Raw genomic sequence first — 16,334 nt, forward strand, 5'->3', positions numbered from 1 at the left:
GAAAGACCTGCGGAGAAGTGAACTGTGTGCCACACACTGCAAAAAAGCAGCTCCATCCGACCCCGGTTTCACAGCAGACTTCATGACTGATAGTACCTGTCACTTGAGACTGACTGCAGGTACACAAGTGTACTTTGGGAAGAAAACAAGATCTCAAAATACACATGGGGGGAAAGCAGCAGCAATCAATCTAAATCAGTTTTCCCAAACCTTGAGCAATTAAAAAAAAACCAACATTACATCATCATCAAGATGATGATTACAAAACCATCCTTCCATCTGCCAAGTCTGTGGCAGAGCAGGGGCTGGTCCCAAAGAATCCCCAGAAAGGAGCAAGGACCCTTCTAATGGGCAGCAGCAGAACTCAGTGCAGGGTGTGCTCAGGAGGGGATGCAGTTTCCTACAGGGTTTGCTCCTAGAAGGGCCCCACTTTTCCCTTCTGCACTTTCATGTCTGTACAGCAAGCAAGCCCTGCCCCAGTTCTGTAGGGCCCTGTCCCCAGGGTGCCACCTCTCTGGCCATTAAGTGCCTAAGGAAGACGTAGAGCTGTGGTACAAAGGGGAAATCCTTCCACGCTAAATGGTGAGCCAGTGTTTATCTAGCCTATTAAGTGACGTCCAGCAGACTTACTGGTGTCAAAGCTTTGCCCATGAAAAAAAAGTCTTTCATATTACTGATAAAAATAGTTCTGTTGAAAGAATCACTGCACCATATACAATAGGTGCTGCTGAAAGATCTTCAGAAAAAGTAGAAATACTTGTGACACGAAGCTGCCCCTTGAAGGAGGAAGGCACAGGCAGCAAGGAACATTCCCACCAAATAAGTTTGGTTATTAATATTAAACATGAAAGAACAAATTATTATTTTAATTCTTTTCTTCCTATTTTCCACAAAGGTTGCACTTAATGCATTAATCTTCTCAGCGAAGTTTTTACGACCGATTGCCTACACACTATGAGAAGTTTCTCCATCCATTACTCGCAGGGAAACGGGCCCTGCTGTATAGGAAAATATTTGTTACATCTTATCAGGGTGACACATAATCTAACAACAATTACAGCAAGCCCATATTTTGTACTATTTCGGTTTCAACGTGAAAAATAGTTCTAATATTAAACCTGGGGTGGGTGGGGGTTATAGTAACCAGTTGAATATTATAAGCTGTGATTTCCTTTCGATGTGGAGCAGTGCCACACTTGGATCCTGCTCTGAGACGGGGGATACACATAAATCCAGTGTACCTGCCTCCTATGCAGATGCCATGGTCTGCTAGTACCTGAAAGTTGATTCCCCCTCTTTGTACACACCAAGGGCAGAAATTGCCGTGTCTTTAGTTTTCATGTGGCCAAAAGCATTTAAAACACAATTAACCTTTGTGAGAAAAAAGGGAAATACTCTGAAAGCTGACCCAGCCAGGAGACCACCGCTGTCAAGAAAACTCAAGACTATACACATCCTGAAATCTTCCCCATCTCAAAAATTGGTCCAGATGCCCTCAATGGAAAAAACTTTGATTCCCTTCTTGCATTGGCTTTTACCATTTGAAAGTGGGGTACCCACAAACAGCACCAGGGCGAGCACAGCAGCTCAAAGCATAGTAAGAGTTTTGCTGTGGCTCAGCAGGCACAAGACACAGGTACAACCTTGCCTCAGGCTGCAGGATGGCCAGATGATGTGCTGGAGTTACCCCAGTGACCTGATTTACACCCTGCAGGGCCAGAAAAACACTTGTTTGGGAAACCCTTCCTCTGTACTGGTGCCTGTGCACACAGCTGGGGTGTGAGATACATCAGTGTTCCTCAGGGTGGGAAACACTTCAGAGAGGTGAAGATGATGATGCTTTTTATTTCTTTTGACAGAAGATACCCTGGTAATCAAGAGTCATTACCAGCAGGAGTTTATTTTAAACTCCACTGTTCTCATCCAGCCTCAAAATGCCCTGAAGCAAACAGGAGCTTTTCCTACCTCACATTTTGATATCTTTAAAAGGAACAAACAAGTGCTACGCTCTGCACCAGCTCTGGGAGCTGGGCATAAACACACTTTGGGTTCTCAGTTCACAATTTGTCTCTCTTCTGCCCATTAATAGCTTTGGAGCCTGTGCATCCATGTACATATTTAATTGTGCATGTCCAAGTGAGTCATTGGCACCAGCAAAGCAATAGCACTGATATCCTGGGAGTTACAGCCACAAAATCTATTTAACAGCAACATTTTGATAAAGTGAGCTGGCCAGGGAGAGAGCAGACTTTTTTCCCCTTTAAACAATAAAAATTAACAACTACTTTATTTTTATTACAAAACATTGTAAACAACCTTCACTTGGGGTTTTACTTTGGGTGCCAGTTCAGGATTTCCAAACAGGAGAGGACATAACACTTACCTGACCTTGTACCTGTGCAGCCTGCACAGCACTGCTGGGCTCCCAGCCCCGACCTCCAAACCTGGCACCAGCCTCCCAGCTCTGCCACTGCCCATCTTCACTGGCTGACGGCCCCACGCCTCTGCCAGCAGCCAGGGGAGCTTGTGATGGTTTTCTGATGCAAAACCAGGCAAACAAGGGGAAAGAGGAGAGATTTGAGCACGTTTCATATCGGAAACCAGCCATAGGAAGGGGGTGCAGGAACGGCGAGGAAGCAAAGAGCACGCTCACATCTGCGGCTGATGCATCCTTTCTCCCCCAAAGAAAGCTCACATTCCTGAGTCTGCAATGAAAAGTGGGAAAACGGCACAACCTGAGGTTTTACTGCCTGCTCAGCATGGTCTCTGATCCCACAGCCCCATGCAGATGCTGTCTCCCGTGGGAGGGTGGAATCCACAGGGGTTGTTGAAGGCAGCTGTGATAAAAACAACTTCCAGACCGAGCTCAAGCAGCACAGGAGACAGTCAGGGAGGCCAGCTACAGGCTCCTGGGCTTTGGGTACACAGGGGTGCCAAGACCATCAGGTTTGCCCTCACCCACCCTTTGCTGTGCAAGCGGGCAGAGGGGATGGCACTGGATGACAGCAAAAGTCATTTGCCTGTTCAGGACCTTTGTCAAGCAAGTGCCAGCAAGGACAAAAGCAACATTCCCAGCACATGCCTGATCCCCTAGACCTGGGGCACTGTCCCTGCAATTGTCACCCCCCAGTGCACTGAACTCCCCTGGCCACAACAAGCTCTGCCTTACAGGGTGCTCAGCACACTTGTGACTGCCATGGTTGTGTTCTGGGTCAATGATTCATCCCCTTGATGCCTGGCTTGCTGTTTTCTGCCCTGGGTATTATTCCCCCTCAAAAGCAATGGTGGTAACCTGCAGGGATCAAGCACTGGTGCAAGGGCTGAAACAGATTTTGCTCTCAGACAAGTCTGTGACTTCCAGGGAGCCCATCTGAAGCTTCTGCTTCAGTACAGAGCTGCAGTACGGAGACCAGCACTGCCAGATCCCACAGACCACAAAACACTCTGGATTCGCTTGTGGAAGTGGAGATATTGCCCAAGGACAGCAGCAACTACCACAAAACCCCAACATTCAATCACAGGACCCCCATGTAAACCCACTGTGCCCCTGCAGAGGCTGCTCCACCTGTCAGAGCTGCCAACCCCCACAGCTGCTGTGGGGTCCCGAGACACACACCTCATACCCAGGTGTGTTCAGGTAACTGAACTGAGCCCCAGAGCATTGCAATGAACATGAAGTAAAGGAGAAAAGGTTTTTTTTAAATTGTCTATTAACCTTGTATCTGTCCTGAATGGGACATCTGTTGTTCAGTTTTCAAAATCATCTTGGGCACTTGAGTTAGAGGTCCCTGCTCTTACAGCTCCAGGCTATGGACTGCAGAAAATGTTACCAGGAAAAAGCATTATTTACTCATTATAGCACCAGCAAAGCATATCTGAATCATCTTTGCAGAGGATACATGAAGGGTTTGTTCTTCTAAGCATCCTCTGAAGCTCCTGCATGGACAGACCAAACCAACTGTGCGGGACCCATTTCACCTCCTGTGTGTCCTTGGTAAGATCTGCATGGAGACCAGAGCTCTGCTTCCCTGCATGAGCTGTGCCTGTCCATTCTGGGTTCAACTCTTCCATCTGGATGAGGGAAACATTCCTCAAAGACAGTTTTTGCCACCCATTATTACCAACATTTATCCCAGCCATATGGTTCACACACCCACCAACCACTGTGTGCAGAAGTTATCTGCTTCCATGGAGAAGGCAGGAAGTAATCACCGCTGAATTTTTGGAAACCAGATAGAACAAACTACTTCTTTCAGAGATGCTGCCTAACCCTCCCTGCTTTCCTTCTGATCCTGTGGGATTTGAGACTGTGGACCACAGATACTAGCACCCCCAATTTTACAGACAACCTGTTTGATCCAGATCTTCATATAATCCCCACTTTTATTAGGATAAAAACAAAAACAGATGCAGATCAGCAAATCGTTTGTAGGGACAAGAGAACACAGAAAGAGAGAACCGACTGCCAAATGCTAATGCTAAAGAATTCAAGCCCAGGGGCTTCATCCCAGGGAGGGACTGACAACCACAGAGCAGAGCTGGGCATCCTGGAAAGCTGCTAAAAACCACAGGAGATAACTGTGTTTGAGGATGTTGCTGCTTATCCCTTAAGTTAAAATAGGCATGTTCCCTAAATACAGCAAAATGAGCCCCCTCAGTGCTTTTTGCAGATGTGGGCATCTTCTGCTCTTCCCAGTCCCCCAGTGCAGGGCTGCCGGAGTCTTTTTTACATCTGGGGTGGAACACACTCCCCCAAACTGCCCCAGCTGCCTCCCCACACACGATTGCTTGGAGGGGCTGATGGGTGTGCAGTGCTGGGCACCTGCAGTGGGATCCCTGGGCACCTCCTGTGATGGCCCTGGGCACAGAACATGTGGGCAGTGGCTCCAGGCAGCACAACACTGCAGCTTGGTCCATAATCAGGGGTTGAGAGAGGCTTTGGGCTAAAGCACAAGGAGCCCCAAGAGCACGTGAGGCAGGGGCAGCCACGTTGCAGCCTGGAGACAAGGGCATCATGGCCTGGAAAGCAGAACACCTCCTTTGGGGAAATAAGGCAGTTTCTGCACAGTGCTGCTAATGATGGCACTGTGGATTGAGTCTGGCTGGATCTAAAGGATGGACCAGAGCGGGACGTGAGAAGGGCCCTGCTGCAGGGAAAGTCACAGGAGTGTAACCACACCTTTCTTCCTCCAGGCTGCAGAGGCAAAGGGAGATCCCTGCCCAGCCTAAATCCACACACAGTGGAGTCATTCTGGTTTACACCAAGGACGACCAGCACATGGGGCTACTTGCTGATCCCTCCCACCATGACCAGCTCTACCATGCAGGAGGACAGTGGCTTTCAAAGTTGCTGCTGTCCAAGGGTGGGCCAAGGATCCCTCTCCCTTCACAGAGGGGCCTCCAAGCACTGAAGGCCAGGAAACACGACAACAGCTTCAAACCCGCCGCTGGCTCCCTGCTGGAGGCACAGGCACCTCAAGCAGCCAGCATCACCTCCAACTTCACTTTTTGATTAATGTTCTTCGAAACTTTCCTTGGCTCCCTGCGCTCCCACTTTCTGTCACCCTTCTCATTACAGATGTATCTTTGCATCGAGGAAAGCGGGAGGAAAAATTGTTCTTTCAGGGTGACAGCTGAGCGAGGGCTATATTATTAAAGGTACCAATCATAGGTGCCGAGCTATCATCGCACGATGAATGCTCTTGTCAGGAGCCCGCGGCGGCCGGGGGGAGAGGGAGGGAGAGAGGTGGTGGGACAGCGGCTCTCGCTTCCCCGCTCCTCTCCTCCCGCCCCCCGCTCTCCCTCTCCTTTAATGTTGGCCACCTCCGCTCGCCTGAACTTGGACCTTCAGCGGCGACAATTTCTCTGGCCTCGACAGCACGATTAATTTCTCCTGCCCTCGGCGGGGCCTCCGAGTGCGGTGGAAGTCCAGCTGGCCTGCTGCTGATAAGATGTACCTTTTGATTTGTTTTGTCTTTGATTGCCTTTTCTGTCACCTACAATGGCTGGCCGCCTGGAGACCTCCACATCGCCTGACTGACGGATCTATTTATCTATAGGCTGCTCCCCAGCTTCTCCTCCCCCTCGCTCCCCTCCTCCCCCAAACCACCACCTTGTACCACTGAAGTCCCAGTCTAATAGAAGCCGTGAAGGCTCATCCACCATAAAATACATCTGCCATCCTCCTTCTCTCCAAGATAAAAGCCTGTCAGTGTTACTTTCCAATTCCAGGCAGCTTGATTAATGGTGAAAAGCCACTGCAAGATCGACTTCTGGTTTTTACAAGCGCTGTCAGCCAGCCCAGGGTTATGCGAAACACACTCATAGAAAACAAAACAAAATGAGAAAAGGTTGGGTGGGGAGGGAGAAGAGGGATGGGAAGGAGGGGGAGAGGGTAACCAAATCATATTAGGCTCAAGACTAAATAAAATAGGAACCTGGAGCTATCAAATACCTGTCAGTCGGGTGCAGAAATACACTCTGCAGCTCATTGTACCAAGGCAAATTATGGCAATAATAAATCATTGTTGAAGGAAGATTGTTGATAAATTTTTTTTTGGATGGTGGCATTCAATAGGGGCTCTGGGACACCTGCCACTGGGCTTGGAGCGAGAGCCAGAGCAGGTTATTAGCCTGTCACTCAGCCCTCCTCCTCACACCCTGCAGGAATCACAGGCAGTGGGACTAGAATAAAAAGTCTGGAAAGAGAGATATTAAAAAAAAAATTAATTAAATAGCTGAAATGCTCCTACAGGAAAAAATAAAAAAAGGGAGGGGGTCAAAAGAATTACAGCCCTCTTTGCAAGGCTCATTTTTGATAAAGAATATTTACAGTGGCCCAGCCTAGTAGTGCTTCAATCACTCCATCTGCCATCAAGAGGCAGCCGTCTCTAGGGCGAGATATGACTCTGATGGAGCAAGGTAATGCCACACACTCTGGAAAAGTCTGGGAAAACATACAGCCCAAAAAGAAAGTATGGAATATTCCTGAACCCCTGAGACTGGGCTTGGATGGCCAGGAGTGGGATTTCTTCAGGCTCAATCCTGTGACAAGCAACACCATGAAGTGTGGAGGTGTGAGTGCTGTGAGGTTGGATCCCAATTCTCTGCTCTAAGGGATTATCATCCACATCCAATGGGAACCAAGACCATCCCCAGATAAATCACTCTCTGCAATATCTCCACATCTAAGGCAAGTTTCCTATCTGAGTTAATTCCAACATTTCTTGGGTGATGAGGTTTGACTGGATCATGGGACAAGGTGCACATTGCCTAACAAAATAAACCCATGTCCCTGCTTTCACCAAGCATGGGCAGGGCTCAGCAACACTTTTTCCTAACTGGAAGGTCAGGCTGATCAGCAGACACCACCTTTCCTGTACTAGTGAGAGAGGAGCTGGCAAGGTAGATGTAATTTCCAATGACCTCACGCAGATAAACTCCTCTGTTCATTTGTAGGATCCTATTTGCCCGTCACGCTGGACAGAACTTCTGGCCTGGCCAGGAACTTCAGTTTATTTCTATTGCTTGTTGAGATGCCAAGGAGAGGACAGAACGGACTGAAGGAAAGGCCTGATAAACACAGAGCAGACATTCCAAGGAAGGATGGCAAACCTGAGAGGTACAAGGAAGAAGAGAATGGAAAATAAAACATTTTCAACACTGGAGAAGAAAGCGTGAGGAAGTGATGCCTTTTCCTGGTCTTAAAATCGAGAGTCAAACACGGTTAGAAGGGTAAAAGGGATTTTACCTTGGTATTTATTTTAAGGATCCTTAGGTGCACACGTCAAGGTGGAATGCACCAAAATGCACACCACAATGCACACCCCCAAAAGATCTGGTATGTCTTTATAGGTCTTACTCATTAGCATATCTATCAAAGATTCCCCAATGAGAGGCTCGAATGAGCCCCCCTCCCCAAGGAGCCTTCCCTTGGATGGTTCTATCTTAGTTTACAGAATGTGTTCTGGAGAGGACCTTGGGGTCTGGGGCACACTGATCTCTAGCTATGAAGCTTCTAAAATGTTTAGTCTCTTAGCTTGACAAACAAGACCAAGAATGTAGGCAAAAAGCACTAAGAATACAGAAGCTGTAAAAAAGGTATAACGGGTATAAAAGAAAAGGCAAAAAATCTTCATGGCATCAGAAGAAAGAAAATCTAGAGAATGAGGAAAAAAAAAAGAAGATAGAAAGGCAGAAATGTGCTAAGAAAGACAAGAGAAAGCACAACCAGAGGGGAGGAATAAACCCTCTGTGTAGCAGATGCAATCCCAGAGAAAGCAAGAGGAGAAGCACAAGTGAGGTGGGATGTTTGAAAGAAGGTTGTGCCTCACAAGAGTACGGAAAGAGAACGGAAGAGTAGAAAGGTGAAATGGGAAAAGCAAGAGAAAGAGAGACCCCCTGGAAAATGCCGCAGGCTCTCTGGCAACCTTCTTCCCAGGAAGCTAATGTCACTAAAAAAATAGAGGAAAAAAGAAACCAAAACCAAACCAAAACAAAACAAATGTTGAGTAGAGAAGCAAATCCACCAAAACCCCAGGCAGAGGTTTTACCTCAAGTTATGAATCAAATCATGTATTCAATTCGTATTAGAGGCCTCTCCGTGGCCACATGCTTTCCAAATGTATGTGCATGGGGGGACCTCAAATCCTGCACCCCGTTTATCACACTGTTTGCTCAAAACGCTCAGTTCCCCTCAGTTATCTCACCAGCCAAAAGCTGTCACAATTCACTCCCCCCAAAGCTTCTCTCCGCACGTCTGCGGCATCAGTCCCTCGTCACCCGGCCCGTGAACTGCCAGGTGTGGGGACACGGGGCTGTCGCTGCGGGGGACAGGCTCGCTACCCCAGCCAGGGCACAGGAACCCGGGTACAATGTCCCCATTGTCCGAGGGCTCCTTGATCTCCCCGGGGCGCAGAGCGGTGACGGGAGAGCCGCCAGCGGCCCCGGCCGATGTGAGCGACGGCAAACGAGGGCTGACAGGAGGGACCGGCGCAGGGGCACGGCGGGGACGGGAGGAAGCGGCCGCCAGGTCGGCGAGCGGCGGTGGGCAGGGCCAGCACGGCGAGCGCTCGCCACCCGCAGGAAGGCACCGCAGGCTCCCTTTGGAGTGCAGGCACTGGACAATTTTTCCATCCGGGTGAAGTTAATGACTTCCACACTTCAGCACTTCTCATCAGCCAGTCCGGCAAGTGGACACGTCCAAAGGCTGCAGAGATCCCAGGGACACGCGGGCTCCTGTCCCCACTCCTGCCCTACTCGTACCCAGCCATGGGGGCTGCACCCAGGCTCGTCCCGGTGCCCGGAGCTCTGCCTTGGCATCGCCCCCACGGCTCACACTCCTGCCTGTCTGTGCTCTACAGGCACCACCCGCACCCAGGCTTCTAAAACTTCCTAGACCCAGCATAGCCAGGACTTTTGCACTGTGCTGAGTCCCTGGATCAGCCAGAGGACACCCATCCCCACCTTTCACAACAGAAGGATCGGGAACAGGGGGTGTCAGAAACAGGGAAGGCTCAAATTAAAAAAAAAAAAAAAAAGAAATTAGAAACACATGGTAACATGTATAAAAATATATTCATTTTTGAGGTGATAATGTTACTTCTGAACTCCACTGCTTGAAAAAAAAAAAAAAAGCTTCCTCTAAAATGAATAAGTACTTCAATTTATTAAATGTTAAAATAGGTAAGTATAACTCCCATTTATAGCTGGCCAACTTTACTGTCAGTCCTTAACACTGTACTCTGTTAACTACATTAAAAAGCATCTATATTGAAATCTCACTTTGTTTTTTCCCCCAGCTAGTTCTTCAAAACAGAAGATTTTATGTATCTGCATTATTATGACTGGATGTAAGTTCTACTTCAGAGCCACAAGATATAACCTTCTTTTCCGTATACACATTAGCAATATTGATGCCTTTTATTTTCAATATCTTATCCTCTCCTATTTTAGGAATAAAAGTATTCATTTTCTCTGTCAGTGGAAGAATCTTTGCATGAGATGCAATTTCATTGCAAAATATGTAGGCTGTATTTTGACTATGACACAGTAAAAGAAATAACAAGTATTCCAGAAATATGACTATTTTCCATATATAATCTAATTGCACCAAACACCATTTTCATCATTAGACAAGCAATCAAAGTTTAGCTCAAACCTACAGGAAATATTTCACTTTTCCTAAGAAACCCAGGGGTTTTCCTCCAGTCACAAGATTTTCTCCACTCAGTAGTTGACTTCATTAAAAAAAAAAAAAATTGTAAAATTCAGAACCTTTGTCTGTGATAATCTCTCTGCTCTGCAAGGCTTGAATGTCACAAGCATTCAAACCTGGTAGACGGTTGCTTACTAAACCAGACCATAGGAGCAAGATGAGTGTGAGCTTTGAACCTGGCTCAGAGCCCATCCCACATCACTCTGTATTCACACAGTGATCCTCATGTGCATGTGGTGAGAAAGGCAGAGGGATCTGCGGTGCCATCACACCTTTTCCCTCCCAGGAAGCACAACTCTGTGCCAGCCTGATGCAGAGCAGTGGCTCAGCAGCATCACTGCCACCACAGCCCAGCTGTCTCCAGGGGCAGACAGAGATGGATGGCCAGGACCGCCTGATCAATAGACCTTTTGTCCAAGCCTTTATCACAAACAATAGGAGCTGCAACAATCCAAAATATATTTAGGTAAATACTGGGAACTAGCAAGCCAAATGCTGCTACAGGGGCCAAAGACAATTACCCAGCACCAGCTTTGCTGGGTCCCAAGTGGGGACTGTCAGGATCCTCAGCCCTGCTCCAGCCTGTCCGTTCCTTTATCATCCCCAACGCTCTCCAGGTCTGAGAGCTGTGCGTGGTTTTCCAGACCAGTGACCGCAGGAGTGATGAGTTCAAACTCAGTATTAATGTAAAGAACTATTTCAGCAGCTTTATTGAATGGCTCCAGCCCCTCTGGACATCTGTATTGTACAACTTGGATACAGGTGATAGGCACCTAAGATTACAGAGACTGATAACTACATATTCCTAAAGGGTCCTGTCCCTCTGGATAGATTTTTTCAGAGGATTAATTTGCTTTGTCCAATCCAGAAGGCCAGATCTTGCCGGGACTATCCACACACATCATCACTTGTCTTCAGAAACCCCAGCCACTTTCCCTCACACACAGCAGGGTAATGCCACCCCACCTGTGCTGGGACAGGAGGAGAGCACTCATCAAATGGCATTTAAGGACCAACAGAACACACACATAGGAACAAGTGAGAAAATAAAAAAATTACATCCAGGAATTGCTAAGCCTTTTAGACAGAAATGGAGCAAAATAGTTTCACATGGTCAAGTGCTCTCGGTATTGCTGTAAGACAAGAACAAATTGTGTGAAGCTCATCTCACACCCTTTGAAATGTCACATTGGACAAGGTCGCAAAGCTCCTGTGCCCCATCTGATTTGGCAGCCAAGGGCATGAGGCTCTTGTGCCTTCCAGCAGACAGATGCGTGTGCACAAAGCTCTGATGCACAGGGAAGAAAGGCCATCTCTGACCTCTGCTGCCCACCTCTCTGGGCATTCATCCTGCTCCTCAAACCCCTTGGCTCTTGCTACCCCTGACAGAGGTATTTGGCAAGAGCCACATGATGCTCCTGCCAGAGGATTTACAAGAGAAAGGCAAAGCTGCACTTTATGGCTGCAGTAATGGCTCTGCAGGGTAATGGAACAAAACAGTGTCTATCCAGATGGCACAGGTACCCGCTGAGGGAGCTCCAGGCTGGGGAACAGAGTGCTCCTCAACGTGTTTGCATTTGCAACAGCACATTATTATGAGAAATGTGAGGTTTGGACAGTCTAAGGGTCACTTCCACAGAAGGACTGAAGCTCTGAGACGAGAAATACCTGCTTTGTGCAAGAACCTCCCAGCACAGATCCACCAAGAAAATAAGATGGAGAATTTTGCTCAGGTCTTTCAAGTTGTGGGCTGGAGCCTGGGCTAAATAAAGATCCTTTTTCCTGATGACTGGAGGGTGCTGCTTCGTTATGCTCAAACCTCCCTGAGTGGCAGCCGTGTAACAGCCTTCAGGCAACTTCATGGTGTCTCCAATAACACCTTCTAGAACCCCAATAGCATCAATCCGTCACCTCTGCTCAGGCAAAAGATCTAGATTTGAGTCGATTTTGTAGCTATTATGTTAAACAACCAAAACCATAGAGAAATGGTTTTGTCTTCTCTTACAGTAAAGGTAAAGTGTTAAACTTGATGAATTGCAGGCACTCAAAGCTCTGATCATCATTTAATGGATTATGCATAAAAGAAACACTCTCTGGAGAAGCAGAGATATTCTACAAGGGTGAAGTAGGATCAAGACCGTGATGTATCAGCAATTCTGCATGAACAAAGGAAAACATGACCATGATGGCACATCGACCACTCAATTCTCTGACCCCCATTCTCCTACAGTTGTGAGGTCACTGCTCACACACTGATTTTGGGATTAAGGACAGAATTAAGTGTGTTATTTCATTAATTAACTGTTCACAGTTACGCTTTGAAGACACCTACTTTATATGTATACATCTATGCAGTTTGGATCTGCATCTCAGTCGCTAAAGAGTTAACACTTCTGTCTGGTGCTTTAAAAAGAGGCAATATCAGTGGAAGAGGCAAGTAGAGATGGCAGACACTTTTTTGAGCCAGGACTCTGGCAATGATCAGGAATGGGGACAGGTCCTGACATGCTCTACAGTTTTGCTTTGTTTTTTTTTTTTTAAAGGGTGGGAGGTTTTTTTTACAGAGTGTACAATTTTTGGAGCCAAAAACCTCCATGATATTGTAATTAGAATTGGTATCCACAAAATGGGAGCTCACATGCAAAGGAAACAACTCCTGCAACACAAGTAACAGATGAGAACCCACTTCATAAAAATGGAAACCCTTCCAGTCTATTTGCTCTGCAACTAGAACTCTTCTCTTTTCACGTGTGATATCCCTGTCACCATCCCAGTTTAATGGATCATGAGAGCTTCCAACTATCCACTACAAAAAGGTGGATACCTGTGTTTAAACCTGAATAAAAATGGCTTTGATGTACCTCAGTTGCAGAAAGTAGTGTCAGACTCCCTGGCTTGTGCTACTGAGTTCCATCACTAAATTAGGTAAGTCTTATCCCAAATGTTGGCTTGTTTCCACCAGCCTGCACTGCTTAAGAAACGGGAAGCACTGAGATAAGAGGCAGCTCTTTTCTACCTACTTAAGGAAATTAACATGTCCCCCCAATAAATCTCTCCTCCTTTCAAGAGTCACTCAAAGCAAGGCGGATAGGTTAAAAAATGCTCTTCTAATAACTTCAAAATCAACAGTTCAAGCTTTATCCTCAAACACCCAAGATAAAAGTGCTTAGAAAAGGAATTATTTTAACAAACACACTTTTCTATCTTACAAGTTTCTACATCAGCAGAACACAAAGAAAACTTTGTACAGTGCAAAGGAAACACGAGGTCAGCCTGGGATACCAAGGTTAAACAAATCATTGATTTCTATAGCACACAGGTATTCTGGGCTTGTCTGGCAGGGGAGATCCAGCAGGCAGCTGCCCCTCTGCATTTTAAGCACCATCCCCAGCCACACAACACACTCACAACTTGTTGTCAGCAGTCTTCAAAATCCTGGAGCTCAAAAGCATTTCCAGATAGTGATTTAGGTAGGTATAGGCACATCATAGCACCACATCCCAGCTTCACAAGGGTACATCCCCTCACTGCCTTGGCTCCTGCACTGCTGCTTCCCACAATTCCTTCACGGCCTCTCACCACACTCCCACCAGTTACTCTCTGCAGCTGAGCTCTGCAATCCCAAATCATTGTGTAAGTGACCACATTTGTGGTCACGGGGAGCCCTTGCTCTACCTCCATTAGGCATAGCTCTGCAGCCCTAGGGAATCCAGCAGCAACAATTTCGTGTTCTTGCATGGCCAAAAGATAAAGCCATTTAAACAAAAATAAAAATCACACTTGTATAGTGAAGTTAATCAGGCAAAATGTTCTGCTCACTGTACCCTGTTCCCAAATGTCCGGACCTGCATTTTTCTTTTGTAAATCTTCACACCACAGGTATAGAGATGAGACACATCAGAGCTGTAAGACCATCAGAGAGCTTCAGACACGCTGGAGATTAAAGTGGATAATACTCATCTGAGATTTCAGATAGCTAATATTCCCCAGCAGTGCTCACACCATTTTTGGAACCATCCACTGTAGCCTTAATATCTAAGAAGGGGAATCTGGGATTTTATATATATGCCATGTATCCTGATTTTCTTCGAAGCAATATAAAAATATCTGAAACAGCTTCTTTAAAATATGTATCCTAGCTGTTCTATTTGTTCCCTCTGTTTTAAGGTCCCAGGTATTCCTATTTCTGAAAAATTGGCCTGGTCTTCTTGTTCTCCAGCAAGAAATATCTCTGACCTTGACGGCCCCCTCTGCGATGACAAAGTGTATCATGTTTGTGCTTGTTCAGTCTCCAGCCCCTGTGATACAGCTGCCAAAGGAGGTGCCAAGTGTCACGGTATTTCCTTTCTGCCAAGTGCTGCCAGCTTGGCTGGAACCACGCTGGCAATGGCCAGAGGATTGCTAGAACCTGGCCCACAGAAGAGTTTCAATTTTAGCAGATCCATCCAGGAGCATATTATAAACCAGCAGCTTAAAGTCTAGCTGACTAATTAGGTCCCCAGCTTAGAATATTGATTTTGGTTTTAAATGCTTCTTTTTTGTCTTCTCTCCAATTCCATAGACTGTCTCACTCTAGGCTTAAGTGGCAGACGAAGACGCTCTAACACCAACTGCCCCTTGACTCCCAGCATGCTTGAAATATATTAGACAATATTATAAATATTATAAACACTCTAAAAGATTATTTTCAGCCTTTCAGCTTAAAACAACATCAATCCTGGCCCCAGCTCTAGGAAACACAAATAAACGTTGGCAAACTCTGCTCCGAACTTTTTACACTGTACGACGCCCATCGGCATCGCAGCGAAGGCAAAGAAAGGACACACATTTGGAAGAGCTTTGATCCGCCTTTCCCTGATCCCGAGTGCCGTGCTTGACTCGCAGGGTAACATTGCCACCCGGCGGGCAGAGGCTCCCGGGCCGGGCTCGGAGCTCTGGGAGGCTCGGAGGAGCTGAGGAGCCGCTCCGGAGCCCCCGGCGTTGTTCCAGCACCCGCATGCCCGTCCCTGCCGCGGCTCAAACCCCGCCTTCGGGGCAGGAGGCTGCCGAACGCTGCGGGATCGTGGCGGAAGCCTGGCGGAGGAGCGGCGGGGAAGGGGAGCTGAGGGACAGCCGAGGCGCACACCGGGTACAGCAGAGGTGTCCCGGTGTCCCTCCCTGCCCGGAGCCCCCTTCTCCACTGGCGGAAACACCGTGCAGCATGCACGGACCTGCAGGGAGGCACCCGGGCTGCGGGAAGCGCTGGAGCACGCAGCCAGCACTCGGCAGCACTTCGGTAACAGGCCTGGGATCCTGGGCTGGCCGAGGACCCGGCCGTGTCACACCGCATCCGTGAGCGAACAGCGCACAGGAACCTCGGAGACTCCCCACAGCAGTGCGAAAACTGAGGGCCACGTAGAGCTTGTTATTCCTTGCGAGGGGACAGTCAGGGAAAGCAGGCCACTCCTCTTCCTCCTTTACCAAAAGCTGGCTGCGAAACCTGTTCCACAAATCAGTCTGCTTACAGTATGGGACAGGGTTATCCCCGCAAGAAATCAAGGGAGCACAGTCATGAAACGTTTAAAGCAACAACCTTTACAGTTGAAGCCAAAAGGAATTCATTTATTTTTAAATATAAAAATCCAACAACAAAATGCTTCAGAGATTAGGAAAAAAAATCCATTTGTTTGCCATCTCAAAATTATATGGAAATAGGCCCTAGGAATAAGTGAACTAGAATGAACCAGACGATTTTCAAGGCTTTATGAATAACGACAAAAGGGACAAAATTATAATACCCAGCACTTAAATGCTACAGAAGCTTTCGCATGAAACCTGCAGGGCAGAAGAAAAGGCTATGCCAAGAATTTTGCACGGAACACCACCAGCAGAAAGAGGATGTCAGATGTTGCCCTGGTGTTGGTCTCTCACCCAGCTCTCTTGCATATAACTCCTCATATCTACTGACCTCAATTCTTTCTGTGATCTTATGTGTGATGATGTAATATTCCTATAGCAACCACAGTCATCAGTGCAATTTTCCTGGTGAAAAATAAAACAGCAAGGGAGAAATCAGGCTGCTGTTTAGAATGACTTCATACACAACCAAAAGTGTGGCTTTGGTCCTATAGTTCCTGCA

The 16,334-nt window shown here is 47.3% G+C and overlaps 1 long non-coding RNA gene across 2 annotated transcripts in view; it reads right to left on the reverse strand.

Moving 5' to 3' along the window:
- Positions 1–14,102, reverse strand: part of LOC138117516 (uncharacterized) — a 31,336-nt gene extending 17,234 nt beyond the window's left edge. For both annotated transcript variants that reach the window (XR_011154687.1, XR_011154686.1), the window contains exon 1: positions 13,625–14,102. This is a non-coding gene — a long non-coding RNA (uncharacterized lncRNA). The remainder of the gene's footprint in view (positions 1–13,624) is intronic.
- Positions 14,103–16,334: the final 2,232 nt, after the last annotated feature.

This window comes from Aphelocoma coerulescens, chromosome 12, assembly GCF_041296385.1.
Source record: "Aphelocoma coerulescens isolate FSJ_1873_10779 chromosome 12, UR_Acoe_1.0, whole genome shotgun sequence".
Classification (NCBI taxonomy): Eukaryota; Metazoa; Chordata; class Aves; order Passeriformes; family Corvidae; genus Aphelocoma; species Aphelocoma coerulescens.